Here is a 13,607-nt window from a genome sequence, read left to right as displayed (position 1 = left end):
GATCTAAGGGTGTCTTGTTCAATCCTGGGGTTTAGCATGGTTGGGTGTTTGCTTTTGCTACTGAATAGCAATTTAGCAGCAAAAACTGTTGTTTTCAGTTTTTGATCTTGAAAAACATTTTATGTTATTTCAGTTTGCAAAATCTTTAGCTCCAAAAAAAGACATTCTTATCAGTATAGCTTGCCAAAATAGCTCAGTTGTGAGAGCAATAGACTGAAGACCTTAAAATCCCTAGTACGATCGTGGGTTTCCACATGTTTGGGTGTTTGCATTTTGTTACTGAGTAGCAATTCAGCAAAAAGAAATTTAGCAGCAGAAACGTTTATTTTCAGGTTTCGCCCTCTAGGACACTTGATGTTCTTTCAGTTTGCCTTATCTTAAACACCAAAAAAGACTTTCCACATGTAAGACGTAGCTGCAATAGCTCATTTGGGAGAGCATTAGACTGAAGATCTATAAGTCCCTGGTTCGATCCTGGGTTTCGGCATGTTTAGTAGCTGTATTTTTGTTACAGAATAGCAATTTACCAGCAGAATCTTTCATTATAAGGTGTTGCTCTTCAAGAACACTTGATGCTCTTTTTTCCCCAACCTAAAACCCCAAATACGACTTCACATCTGTCAGAATTAGCCGAAATAGCTCAGTTGGGAGAGCGTTAGACTGAAGATCTAAAGGTCCCTGGTTCGATCCCGGGTTTCGGCATATTTAGTTGCTGTTTTTTTTGTTACAGAATAGCAATTTAGCAGCAGAAACTGCCGTGTTCAGGTTCTGGTCTTCAAGAACATTTCATGTTATTACAGTTTGCATTATTATTAGCCCCAATAAAATAATTTCTTATTAGTAGAGCTTGGCGAAATAGCTCAGTTGTGACAACATTAGACTGAAGATCTAAGGGTGTCTTGTTCAATCCTGGGGTTTAGCATGGTTGGGTGTTTGCTTTTGCTACTGAATAGCAATTTAGCAGCAAAAACTGTTGTTTTCAGGTTTTGATCTTGAAAAGCATTTTATGTTATTTCAGTTTGCAAAATCTTTAGCTCCTAAAAAAAGACATTCTTATCAGTATAGCTTGCCAAAATAGCTCAGTTGTGAGAGCAATAGACTGAAGACCTTAAAATCCCTAGTACGATCGTGGGTTTCAACATGTTTGGGTGTTTGCAGTTTGTTACTGAGTAGCAAGTCAGCAAAAAGAAATTTAGCAGCAGAAACTTTCATTTTCAGGTTTCGCCCTCTAGGACACTTGATGTTCTTTCAGTTTGCCTTATCTTAAACACCAAAAAAGACTTTCTAAACGTCAGACTTACACGCAATAGCTCTTTTGTGAGAGCAATAAACTGAAGATCTAAAGGTCCTGGGTTTGATCCCAGGATTCGGCATGTTTAGTTGCTGTATTTTTGTTACAGAATAGCAATTTACCAGCAGAATCTTTCATTATCAGGTGTTGTTCATCAAGAACACTTAATGCTCTTTTTTTCCCCAGCCTAAAACCCCAAATACGGCTTGACATTTTTCACAATTAGCCGAAATAGCTCAGTTGGGAGAGCGTTAGACTGAAGATCTAAAGGTCCCTGGTTCGATCCCGGGTTTCGGCATATTTAGTTGCTGTTTTTTTGTTACAGAATAGCAATTTAGCAGCAGAAACTGCCGTGTTCAGGTTCTGGTCTTCAAGATCATTTCATGTTATTACAGTTTGCATTATTATTAGCCCCAATAAAATAATTTCTTATTAGTAGAGCTTGGCGAAATAGCTCAGTTGTGAGAACATTAGACTGAAGATCTAAGGGTGTCTTGTTCAATCCTGGGGTTTAGCATGGTTGGGTGTTTGCTTTTGCTACTGAATAGCAATTTAGCAGCAAAAACTGTTGTTTTCAGGTTTTGATCTTGAAAAGCATTTTATGTTATTTCAGTTTGCAAAATCTTTAGCTCCTAAAAAAAGACATTCTTATCAGTATAGCTTGCCAAAATAGCTCAGTTGTGAGAGCAATAGACTGAAGACCTTAAAATCCCTAGTACGATCGTGGGTTTCAACATGTTTGGGTGTTTGCAGTTTGTTACTGAGTAGCAAGTCAGCAAAAAGAAATTTAGCAGCAGAAACTTTCATTTTCAGGTTTCGCCCTCTAGGACACTTGATGTTCTTTCAGTTTGCCTTATCTTAAACACCAAAAAAGACTTTCTAAACGTCAGACTTACACGCAATAGCTCTTTTGTGAGAGCATTAAACTGAAGATCTAAAGCTCCTGGGTTCGATCCCAGGATTCGGCATGTTTAGTTGCTGTATTTTTGTTACAGAATAGCAATTTACCAGCAGAATCTTTCATTATCAGGTGTTGTTCATCAAGAACACTTAATGCTCTTTTTTTCCCCAGCCTAAAACCCCAAATACGGCTTGACATTTTTCACAATTAACCGAAATAGCTCAGTTGGGAGAGCGTTAGACTGAAGATCTAAAGGTCCCTGGTTCGATCCCAGGTTTCGGCATATTTAGTTGCTGTTTTTTTGTTACAGAATAGCAATTTAGCAGCAGAAACTGCCGTGTTCAGGTTCTGGTCTTCAAGATCATTTCATGTTATTACAGTTTGCATTATTATTAGCCCCAATAAAAGAATTTCTTATTAGTAGAGCTTGGAGAAATAGCTCAGTTGTGAGAACATTAGACTGAAGATCTAAGGGTGTCTTGTTCAATCCTGGGGTTTAGCATGGTTGGGTGTTTGCTTTTGCTACTGAATAGCAATTTAGCAGCAAAAACTGTTGTTTTCAGTTTTTGATCTTGAAAAACATTTTATGTTATTTCAGTTTGCAAAATCTTTAGCTCCAAAAAAAGACATTCTTATCAGTATAGCTTGCCAAAATAGCTCAGTTGTGAGAGCAATAGACTGAAGACCTTAAAATCCCCAGTACGATCGTGGGTTTCCACATGTTTGGGTGTTTGCATTTTGTTACTGAGTAGCAATTCAGCAAAAAGAAATTTAGCAGCAGAAACGTTTATTTTCAGGTTTCGCCCTCTAGGACACTTGATGTTCTTTCAGTTTGCCTTATCTTAAACACCAAAAAAGACTTTCCAAATGTCAGACGTAGCTGCAATAGCTCATTTGGGAGAGCATTAGACTGAAGATCTATAAGTCCCTGGTTCGATCCCGGGTTTCGGCATGTTTAGTAGCTGTATTTTTGTTACAGAATAGCACTTTACCAGCAGAATCTTTCATTATAAGGTGTTGCTCTTCAAGAACACTTGATGCTCTTTTTTCCCCAACCTAAAACCCCAAATACGACTTCACATCTGTCACAATTAGCCGAAATAGCTCGGTTGGGAGAGCATTAGACTGAAGATCTAAAGGTCCCTGGTTCGATCCCAGGTTTCGGCATATTTAGTTGCTGTTTTTTTTGTTACAGAATAGCAATTTAGCAGCAGAAACTGCCGTGTTCAGGTTCTGGTCTTCAAGAACATTTCATGTTATTACAGTTTGCATTATTATTAGCCCCAATAAAAGAATTTCTTATTAGTAGAGCTTGGCAAAACAGCTCAGTTGTGACAACATTAGACTGAAGATCTAAGGGTGTCTTGTTCAATCCTGGGGTTTAGCATGGTTGGGTGTTTGCTTTTGCTACTGAATAGCAATTTAGCAGCAAAAACTGTTGTGTTCAGGTTTTGATCTTGAAAAGCATTTTATGTTATTTCAGTTTGCAAAATCTTTAGCTCCTAAAAAAAGACATTCTTATCAGTATAGCTTGCCAAAATAGCTCAGTTGTGAGAGCAATAGACTGAAGACCGTAAAATCCCTAGTAAGATCGTGGGTTTCCACATGTTTGGGTGTTTGCAGTTTGTTACTGAGTAGCAATTCAGCAAAAAGAAATTTATCAGCAGAAACTTTCATTTTCAGGTTTCGCCCTCTAGGACACTTGATGTTCTATCAGTTTGCCTTATCTTAAACACCAAAAAAGACTTTCTAGATGTCAGACTTACACGCAATAGCTCTTTTGTGAGAGCATTAAACTGAAGATCTAAAGGTCCTGGGTTCGATCCCAAGATTCGGCATGTTTAGTAGCTGTATTTTTGTTACAGAATAGCAATTTACCAGCATAATCTTTCATTATCAGGTGTTGTTCATCAAGAACACTTAATGCACTTTTTTTCCCCAGCCTAAAACCCCAAATACGGCTTCACAATTAGCCGAAATAGCTCAGTTGGGAGAGCGTTAGACTGAAGATCTAAAGGTCCCTGGTTCGATCCCGGGTTTCGGCATATTTAGTTGCTGTTTTTTTGTTACAGAATAGCAATTTAGCAGCAGAAACTGCCGTGTTCAGGTTCTGGTCTTCAAGATCATTTCATGTTATTACAGTTTGCATTATTATTAGCCCCAATAAAAGAATTTCTTATTAGTAGAGCTTGGCGAAATAGCTCAGTTGTGAGAACATTAGACTGAAGATCTAAGGGTGTCTTGTTCAATCCTGGGGTTTAGCATGGTTGGGTGTTTGCTTTTGCTACTGAATAGCAATTTAGCAGCAAAAACTGTTGTTTTCAGTTTTTGATCTTGAAAAACATTTTATGTTATTTCAGTTTGCAAAATCTTTAGCTCCAAAAAAAGACATTCTTATCAGTATAGCTTGCCAAAATAGCTCAGTTGTGAGAGCAATAGACTGAAGACCTTAAAATCCCTAGTACGATCGTGGGTTTCCACATGTTTGGGTGTTTGCATTTTGTTACTGAGTAGCAATTCAGCAAAAAGAAATTTAGCCGCAGAAACGTTTATTTTCAGGTTTCGCCCTCTAGGACACTTGATGTTCTTTCAGTTTGCCTTATCTTAAACACTAAAAAAGACTTTCCAGATGTCAGACGTAGCTGCAATAGCTCATTTGGGAGAGCATTAGACTGAAGATCTATAAGTCCCTGGTTCGATTCCTGGTTTCGGCATGTTTAGTAGCTGTATTTTTGTTACAGAATAGCAATTTACCAGCAGAATCTTTCATTATAAGGTGTTGCTCTTCAAGAACACTTGATGCTCTTTTTTTCCCAACCTAAAACCCCAAATACGACTTCACATCTGTCACAATTAGCCGAAATAGCTCGGTTGGGAGAGCATTAGACTGAAGATCTAAAGGTCCCTGGTTCGATCCCAGGTTTCGGCATATTTAGTTGCTGTTTTTTTTGTTACAGAATAGCAATTTAGCAGCAGAAACTGCCGTGTTCAGGTTCTGGTCTTCAAGAACATTTCATGTTATTACAGTTTGCATTATTATTAGCCCCAATAAAATAATTTCTTATTAGTAGAGCTTGGCAAAACAGCTCAGTTGTGACAACATTAGACTGAAGATCTAAGGGTGTCTTGTTCAATCCTGGGGTTTAGCATGGTTGGGTGTTTGCTTTTGCTACTGAATAGCAATTTAGCAGCAAAAACTGTTGTGTTCAGGTTTTGATCTTGAAAAGCATTTTATGTTATTTCAGTTTGCAAAATCTTTAGCTCCTAAAAAAAGACATTCTTATCAGTATAGCTTGCCAAAATAGCTCAGTTGTGAGAGCAATAGACTGAAGACCTTAAAATCCCTAGTACGATCGTGGGTTTCCACATGTTTGGGTGTTTGCAGTTTGTTACTGAGTAGCAATTCAGCAAAAAGAAATTTAGCAGCAGGAACTTTCATTTTCAGGTTTCGCCCTCTAGGACACTTGATGTTCTTTCAGTTTGTCTTATCTTAAACACCAAAAAAGACTTTCTAAACGTCAGACTTACACGCAATATCTCTTTTGTGAGAGCATTAAACTGAAGATCTAAAGGTCCTGGGTTCGATCCCAGGATTCGGCATGTTTAGTTGCTGTATTTTTGTTACAGAATAGCAATTTACCAGCAGAATCTTTCATTATCAGGTGTTGTTCATCAAGAACACTTAATGCTCTTTTTTTTCCCTGCCTAAAACCCCAAATACGGCTTGACATCTTTCGCAATTAGCCGAAATAGCTCAGTTGGGAGAGCGTTAGACTGAAGATCTAAAGGTCCCTGGTTCGATCCCGGGTTTCGGCATATTTAGTTGCTGTTTTTTTGTTACAGAATAGCAATTTAGCAGCAGAAACTGCCGTGTTCAGGTTCTGGTCTTCAAGATTATTTCATGTTATTACAGTTTGCATTATTATTAGCCCCAATAAAAGAATTTCTTATTAGTAGAGCTTGGCGAAATAGCTCAGTTGTGAGAACATTAGACTGAAGATCTAAGGGTGTCTTGTTCAATCCTGGGGTTTAGCATGGTTGGGTGTTTGCTTTTGCTACTGAATAGCAATTTAGCAGCAAAAACTGTTGTTTTCAGTTTTTGATCTTGAAAAACATTTTATGTTATTTCAGTTTGCAAAATCTTTAGCTCCAAAAAAAGACATTCTTATCAGTATAGCTTGCCAAAATAGCTCAGTTGTGAGAGCAATAGACTGAAGACCTTAAAATCCCTAGTACGATCGTGGGTTTCCACATGTTTGGGTGTTTGCATTTTGTTACTGAGTAGCAATTCAGCAAAAAGAAATTTAGCAGCAGAAACGTTTATTTTCAGGTTTCGCCCTCTAGGACACTTGATGTTCTTTCAGTTTGCCTTATCTTAAACACCAAAAAAGACTTTCCAAATGTCAGACGTAGCTGCAATAGCTCATTTGGGAGAGCATTAGACTGAAGATCTATAAGTCCCTGGTTCGATCCTGGGTTTCGGCATGTTTAGTAGCTGTATTTTTGTTACAGAATAGCAATTTACCAGCAGAATCTTTCATTATAAGGTATTGCTCTTCAAGAACACTTGATGCTCTTTTTTTTCCAACCTAAAACCCCAAATACGACTTCACATCTGTCACAATTAGCCGAAATAGCTCAGTTGGGAGAGCGTTAGACTGAAGATCTAAAGATCCCGGGTTTCGGCATATTTACTTGCTGTTTTTTTTGTTACAGAATAGCAATTTAGCAGCAGAAACTGCCGTGTTCAGGTTCTGGTCTTCAAGAACATTTCATGTTATTACAGTTTGCATTATTATTAGCCCCAATAAAATAATTTCTTATTAGTAGAGCTTGGCGAAATAGCTCAGTTGTGACAACATTAGACTGAAGATCTAAGGGTGTCTTGTTCAATCCTGGGGTTTAGCATGGTTGGGTGTTTGCTTTTGCTACTGAATAGCAATTTAGCAGCAAAAACTGTTGTGTTCAGGTTTTGATCTTGAAAAGCATTTTATTTTATTTCAGTTTGCAAAATATTTAGCTCCTAAAAAAGACATTCTTATCAGTATAGCTTGCCAAAATAGCTCAGTTGTGAGAGCAATAGACTGAAGACCTTAAAATCCCTAGTACGATCGTGGGTTTCCACATGTTTGGGTGTTTGCAGTTTGTTACTGAGTAGCAATTCAGCAAAAAGAAATTTAGCAGCAGAAACTTTCATTTTCAGGTTTCGCCCTCTAGGACACTTGATGTTCTTTCAGTTTGCCTTATCTTAAACACCAAAAAAGATTTTCTAAACGTCAGACTTACACGCAATATCTCTTTTGTGAGAGCATTAAACTGAAGATCTAAAGGTCCTGGGTTCGATCCCAGGATTCGGCATGTTTAGTTGCTGTATTTTTGTTACAGAATAGCAATTTACCAGCAGAATCTTTCATTATCAGGTGTTGTTCATCAAGAACACTTAATGCGCTTTTTTTTTACCAGCCTAAAACCCCAAATACGGCTTGACATCTTTCACAATTAGCCGAAATAGCTCAGTTGGGACAGCGTTAGACTGAAGATCTAAAGGTCCCTGGTTCGATCCCGGGTTTCTGCATATTTAGTTGCTGTGTTTTTGTTACAGAATAGCAATTTAGCAGCAGAAACTGCCGTGTTCAGGTTCTGGTCTTCAAGATCATTTCATGTTATTACAGTTTGCATTATTTATTAGCCCCAATAAAAGAATTTCTTATTAGTAGAGCTTGGCGAAATAGCTCAGTTGTGACAACATTAGACTGAAGATCTAAGGGTGTCTTGTTCAATCCTGGGGTTTAGCATGGTTGGGTGTTTGCTTTTGCTACTGAATAGCAATTTAGCAGCAAAAACTGTTGTTTTCAGGTTTTGATCTTGAAAAACATTTTATGTTATTTCAGTTTGCAAAATCTTTAGCTCCAAAAAAAGACATTCTTATCAGTATAGCTTGCCAAAATAGCTCAGTTGTGAGAGCAATAGACTGAAGACCTTAAAATCCCTAGTACGATCGTGGGTTTCCACATGTTTGGGTGTTTGCAGTTTGTTACTGAGTAGCAATTCAGCAAAAAGAAATTTAGCAGCAGAAACGTTTATTTTCAGGTTTCGCCCTCTAGGACACTTGATGTTCTTTCAGTTTGCCTTATCTTAAACACCAAAAAAGACTTTCCCAATGTCAGACGTAGCTGGAATAGCTCATTTGGGAGAGCATTAGACTGAAAATCTATAAATCCCTGGTTCGATCCCGGGTTTCGGCATGTTTAGTAGCTGTATTTTTGTTACAGAATAGCAATTTACCAGCAGAATCTTTCATTATAAGGTGTTGCTCTTCAAGAACACTTGATGCTCTTTTTTTCCCAACCTAAAACCCCAAATACGACTTCACATCTGTCATAATTAGCCGAAATAGCTCAGTCGGAGAGCATTAGACTGAAGATCTAAAGGTCCCTGGTTCGATCCCAGGTTTCGGCATATTTAGTTGCTGTTTTTTTTGTTACAGAATAGCAATTTAGCAGCAGAAACTGCCGTGTTCAGGTTCTGGTCTTCAAGAACATTTCATGTTATTACAGTTTGCATTATTATTAGCCCCAATAAAAGAATTTCTTATTAGTAGAGCTTGGCGAAATAGCTCAGTTGTGACAACATTAGACTGAAGATCTAAGGGTGTCTTGTTCAATCCTGGGGTTTAGCATGGTTGGGTGTTTGCTTTTGCTACTGAATAGCAATTTAGCAGCAAAAACTGTTGTGTTCAGGTTTTGATCTTGAAAAGCATTTTATGTTATTTCAGTTTGCAAAATCTTTAGCTCCTAAAAAAAGACATTCTTATCAGTATAGCTTGCCAAAATAGCTCAGTTGTGAGAGCAATAGACTGAAGACCTTAAAATCCCTAGTACGATCGTGGGTTTCCACATGTTTGGGTGTTTGCAGTTTGTTACTGAGTAGCAATTCAGCAAAAAGAAATTTAGCAGCAGAAACTTTCATTTTCAGGTTTCGCCCTCTAGGACACTTGATGTTCTTTCAGTTTGCCTTATCTTAAACACCAAAAAAGACTTTCTAAACGTCAGACTTACACGCAATAGCTCTTTTGTGAGAGCATTAAACTGAAGATCTAAAGGTCCTGGGTTCGATCCCAGGATTCGGCATGTTTAGTTGCTGTATTTTTGTTACAGAATAGCAATTTACCAGCAGAATCTTTCATTATCAGGTGTTGTTCATCAAGAACACTTAATGCTCTTTTTTTTCCCAGCCTAAAACCCCAAATACGGCTTGACGTCTTTCACAATTAGCCGAAATAGCTCAGTTGAGAAAGCGTTAGACTGAAGATCTAAAGGTCCCTGGTTCGATCCCTTGTTTTGGCATATTTAGTTGCTGTTTTTTTGTTACAGAATAGCAATTTAGCAGCAGAAACTGCCGTGTTCAGGTTCTGGTGTTTAAGATCATTTCATGTTATTACAGTTTGCATTATTATTAGCCCCAATAAAAGAATTTCTTATTAGTAGAGCTTGGCGAAATAGCTCAGTTGTGAGAACATTAGACTGAAGATCTAAGGGTGTCTTGTTCAATCCTGGGGTTTAGCATGGTTGGGTGTTTGCTTTTGCTACTGAATAGCAATTTAGCAGCAAAAACTGTTGTGTTCAGGTTTTGATCTTGAAAAGCATTTTATGTTATTTCAGTTTGCAAAATCTTTAGCTCCTAAAAAAGATATTCTTATCAGTATAGCTTGCCAAAATAGCTCAGTTGTGAGAGCAATAGACTGAAGACCTTAAAATCCCTAGTACGATCGTGGGTTTCCACATGTTTGGGTGTTTGCAGTTTGTTACTGAGTAGCAATTCAGCAAAAAGAAATTTAGCAGCAGAAACTTTCATTTTCAGGTTTCGCCCTCTAGGACACTTGATGTTCTTTCAGTTTGCCTTATCTTAAACACCAAAAAAGACTTTCCAAATGTTAGACGTAGCTGCAATAGCTCATTTGGGAGAGCATTAAACTGAAGATCTATAAGTCCCTGGTTCGATCCCGGGTTTCGGCATGTTTAGTAGCTGTATTTTTGTTACAGAATAGCAATTTATCAGCAGAATCTTTCATTATCAGGTGTTGTTCATCAAGAACACTTAATGCTCTTTTTTTCCCCAGCCTAAAACCCCAAATACGGCTTGACGCCTTTTACAATTAGCCGAAATAGCTCAGTTGAGAGAGCGTTAGACTGAAGATCTAAAGGTCCCTGGTTCGATCCCGGGTTTCGGCATATTTAGTTGCTGTTTTTTTGTTACAGAATAGCAATTTAGCAGCAGAAACTGCCGTGTTCAGGTTCTGGTCTTCAAGATAATTTTATGTTATTACAGTTTGCATTATTATTAGCCCCAATAAAATAATTTCTTATTAGTAGAGCTTGGCGAAATAGCTCAGTTGTGACAACATTAGACTGAAGATCTAAGGGTGTCTTGTTCAATCCTGGGGTTTAGCATGGTTGGGTGTTTGCTTTTGCTACTGAATAGCAATTTAGCAGCAAAAACTGTTGTGTTCAGGTTTTGATCTTGAAAAGCATTTTATGTTATTTCAGTTTGCAAAATATTTAGCTCCTAAAAAAGACATTCTTATCAGTATAGCTTGCCAAAATAGCTCAGTTGTGAGAGCAATAGACTGAAGACCTTAAAATCCCTAGTACGATCGTGGGTTTCAACATGTTTGGGTGTTTGCAGTTTGTTACTGAGTAGCAATTCAGCAAAAAGAAATTTAGCAGCAGAAACTTTCATTTTCAGGTTTCGCCCTCTAGGACACTCGATGTTCTTTCAGTTTGCCTTATCTTAAACACCAAAAAAGACTATCCAAATGTTAGACGTAGCTGCAATAGCTCATTTGGGAGAGCATTAGACTGAAGATCTATAAGTCCCTGGTTCGATCCCGGGTTTCGGCATGTTTAGTAGCTGTATTTTTGTTACAGAATAGCAATTTACCAGCAGAATCTTTCATTATAAGGTATTGCTCTTCAAGAACACTTGATGCTCTTTTTTTCCCAACCTAAAACCCCAAATACGACTTCACATCTGTCACAATTAGCCGAAATAGCTCAGTTGGGAGAGCGTTAGACTGAAGATCTAAAGATCCCGGGTTTCGGCATATTTAGTTGCTGTTTTTTTTGTTACAGAATAGCAATTTAGCAGCAGAAACTGCCGTGTTCAGGTTCTGGTCTTCAAGAACATTTCATGTTGAGGGGCGTGGCTTGGACGCTATACTGCAAAGACACACTGGGCTGGAGCTCCTGCAATAAAGAGCTCTAAAATACCCTCAAGCCCGCTCATTACCACATTAAATAGCCCCTACTGTGAGCCTGTGGCCTGCTGACAGCGGTGGGCTATCTGGAGAGGAGCCCCGCACAGCTGACAAGCCATTTCTGCCGCTACGAGCCCGCGGCCTACCCGACATCCAGAAGCCGGGGCCTCGAGTTTGGAGGCATCCCGACGACGAGCTCCGGGACCCGTTCGCGGCCGCTGCGGGACCCGGCGGACCTTCTGCGGGCACCCCACACACCCTCTGGCCGGCGGAGACCCTCCCCAGACCCTCAAATACCTGCAGGGGGCCGAAAACTTCCCCCCTGAGCCGGGAGAAGTGCTTGAAAGGAGAGTCTCCTGCTGGTGACTATGGCGGCGGCCATCTTGGAAGGCACCTAGTAGCTCATACAGCCAGCAGCAGCAGAAGTCAGGAACACTGAAGAGCAGCTCTGAAAAAGCATACTAGTCTACAAACTCTGCCTGCTGTGCATCTGTTAGTGGCTTCTCCCTATTGAAGACATACAATCCATCCCTGGCTGCAGCTAAAGAGGTACGTTTTACCATATAATCGTGCCCTTTTATGCTAATCTGAGACTGCTCTCGGGCTCTGTCCGGTGCTCTCCTACCATCACTAGCGGGTTTGAGGTGACCCTCGTCTCTACACCCCTACAGCCTGTCGCAATGTGACCCCTGATGGGAACTTCTTCCACCCAGAGTCTTATCGTTTAACATGAGATTACGTTTAAAAACCAGCACCCTGCCTACTTTATAACGTACTAGCCTAGAGGGATCCGTCTGCTGCTCTGCTCTCAGATCATTTATTTTTTTTTTTCTCCATTTTTTTTTACTTCTGTCACATTATGGCACCTAAAAAAGCAAAACCCGCACTGCCTCCTCGGGTGTCTCTCCCGAACCGGAAACAACACCAGGCGTCCCCGCCACCTCGTGGAGTGCCGGCCCCTTCCACGAAAAGCCCCTATTCATCTGAACTGACCAGCTCGCTTTCAGTATCGGGCGTAGACCCGAATTCTGATGCCCCCCTTACTGTGAAGACCCTTTGTCAGGTCTTGATGGCCTTCAAATCGGACTTAACTCACGATCTCACAGCTGCTATACGTGAAGTCAAAGCTGAGCTGACAGTCATCGGGGATAGAACCGACACTCTAGAGCGCAAATTGGAAGAACTAGTGACGTCGCATAACGATCTTATCACAGCTCATGACCAACAACAAAACGAGATGGACACATTTAAAAACAAAATGGCAGATATGGAAGATCGTTCCAGACGGAACAATATTAAAATACGCGGAATACCCGACTCGGTCGATAACCCGGATCTGATTGACTACGCCATGGCTCTGTTCCGTAAATTGCTACCTGGAGTATCCGATGCGGAACTACTAATTGACCGAATCCATCGCCTTCCTAAACCTCGGTTTCTCTCCAACACATTACCTAGAGATACGTTACTCCGGGTACACTTCTTCACCGTTAAGGAACGTATTCTCCAAGCCACGCGAGCTGCAGAGAACTCTGATACCCTAGGAGGCTTGCAATTGTTCCCGGACTTCTCCGCACTCACCCTTTCTAAGAGACGCAGTCTAGCTCCGATCACTTCCGCCCTCCGGGCCCAAGATATCCGATATAGGTGGGGCTTTCCAGTGAAGCTAATTGTCTTTAACGAAGGTTCTTCGTTTATTATATCTGAGCTGGAAGCCGGAGTGAAACTGCTCGAGGACTGGGACATCTCTGTGAAATTACCATCCTCTCATGAGAGACGTCCCCCACCTCGCTCGGAATGGTCCACTGAGTGAGCGCACTACGTAATTAGTGAACGATCTAACATGCCTTTCTGTATTTAGTTAGAGATGTTGATTCTATTATATTTGTTTATTGCTGCAATTATGGCTATAGAATCCCTCTGGGCGAGCTATATTTTCTCCTTGCTGGTTATCATAGTACATGCTCCCCTACTTAGAAGTGGTTGTTCAGTTTACGCCCCAGCTTACCTGTTTATCTGTTTAATGGCCTATCTTTATACTACACGCTGATAACAGCAGATGGAAGAATTTCCACTATTGAGATGGGCCATACCATTTTGGGCTTCGCTTTTGTCTTTTTAATATATGTTTATTTCCCATGTGCCACTTTTACCTAGAA

The 13,607-nt window shown here is 39.8% G+C and overlaps 14 non-coding genes across 14 annotated transcripts; all 14 read left to right on the top strand.

The window, feature by feature from the left end:
- Window positions 1-629: 629 nt before the first annotated feature.
- TRNAF-GAA (transfer RNA phenylalanine (anticodon GAA)) lies at window positions 630-702 on the top strand. Its single transcript has one exon. It is a non-coding gene; the product is annotated as a tRNA-Phe (tRNA).
- An 814-nt stretch (window positions 703-1,516) lies between these two features.
- On the top strand, window positions 1,517-1,589 carry TRNAF-GAA (transfer RNA phenylalanine (anticodon GAA)). The gene has a single exon. It is a non-coding gene; the product is annotated as a tRNA-Phe (tRNA).
- An 813-nt stretch (window positions 1,590-2,402) lies between these two features.
- Window positions 2,403-2,475, top strand: TRNAF-GAA (transfer RNA phenylalanine (anticodon GAA)). The gene has a single exon. It is a non-coding gene; the product is annotated as a tRNA-Phe (tRNA).
- Window positions 2,476-3,071: 596 nt separating this feature from the next.
- On the top strand, window positions 3,072-3,144 carry TRNAF-GAA (transfer RNA phenylalanine (anticodon GAA)). Its single transcript has one exon. It is a non-coding gene; the product is annotated as a tRNA-Phe (tRNA).
- A 142-nt stretch (window positions 3,145-3,286) lies between these two features.
- TRNAF-GAA (transfer RNA phenylalanine (anticodon GAA)) lies at window positions 3,287-3,359 on the top strand. The gene has a single exon. It is a non-coding gene; the product is annotated as a tRNA-Phe (tRNA).
- An 805-nt stretch (window positions 3,360-4,164) lies between these two features.
- On the top strand, window positions 4,165-4,237 carry TRNAF-GAA (transfer RNA phenylalanine (anticodon GAA)). The gene has a single exon. It is a non-coding gene; the product is annotated as a tRNA-Phe (tRNA).
- An 811-nt stretch (window positions 4,238-5,048) lies between these two features.
- On the top strand, window positions 5,049-5,121 carry TRNAF-GAA (transfer RNA phenylalanine (anticodon GAA)). Its single transcript has one exon. It is a non-coding gene; the product is annotated as a tRNA-Phe (tRNA).
- Window positions 5,122-5,935: 814 nt separating this feature from the next.
- Window positions 5,936-6,008, top strand: TRNAF-GAA (transfer RNA phenylalanine (anticodon GAA)). The gene has a single exon. It is a non-coding gene; the product is annotated as a tRNA-Phe (tRNA).
- Window positions 6,009-7,694: 1,686 nt separating this feature from the next.
- Window positions 7,695-7,767, top strand: TRNAF-GAA (transfer RNA phenylalanine (anticodon GAA)). Its single transcript has one exon. It is a non-coding gene; the product is annotated as a tRNA-Phe (tRNA).
- A 597-nt stretch (window positions 7,768-8,364) lies between these two features.
- On the top strand, window positions 8,365-8,437 carry TRNAF-GAA (transfer RNA phenylalanine (anticodon GAA)). Its single transcript has one exon. It is a non-coding gene; the product is annotated as a tRNA-Phe (tRNA).
- A 142-nt stretch (window positions 8,438-8,579) lies between these two features.
- TRNAF-GAA (transfer RNA phenylalanine (anticodon GAA)) lies at window positions 8,580-8,651 on the top strand. Its single transcript has one exon. It is a non-coding gene; the product is annotated as a tRNA-Phe (tRNA).
- Window positions 8,652-9,465: 814 nt separating this feature from the next.
- TRNAF-GAA (transfer RNA phenylalanine (anticodon GAA)) lies at window positions 9,466-9,538 on the top strand. Its single transcript has one exon. It is a non-coding gene; the product is annotated as a tRNA-Phe (tRNA).
- An 812-nt stretch (window positions 9,539-10,350) lies between these two features.
- Window positions 10,351-10,423, top strand: TRNAF-GAA (transfer RNA phenylalanine (anticodon GAA)). Its single transcript has one exon. It is a non-coding gene; the product is annotated as a tRNA-Phe (tRNA).
- Window positions 10,424-11,019: 596 nt separating this feature from the next.
- On the top strand, window positions 11,020-11,092 carry TRNAF-GAA (transfer RNA phenylalanine (anticodon GAA)). The gene has a single exon. It is a non-coding gene; the product is annotated as a tRNA-Phe (tRNA).
- Window positions 11,093-13,607: the final 2,515 nt, after the last annotated feature.

This window comes from Pseudophryne corroboree, unplaced genomic scaffold (genome assembly GCF_028390025.1).
Source record: "Pseudophryne corroboree isolate aPseCor3 unplaced genomic scaffold, aPseCor3.hap2 scaffold_1232, whole genome shotgun sequence".
NCBI classification, from domain to species: domain Eukaryota; kingdom Metazoa; phylum Chordata; class Amphibia; order Anura; family Myobatrachidae; genus Pseudophryne; species Pseudophryne corroboree.
The sequence above is the reverse complement of the archived record's forward strand: the minus strand, read 5'-3'. Positions and strand labels throughout refer to the sequence as shown.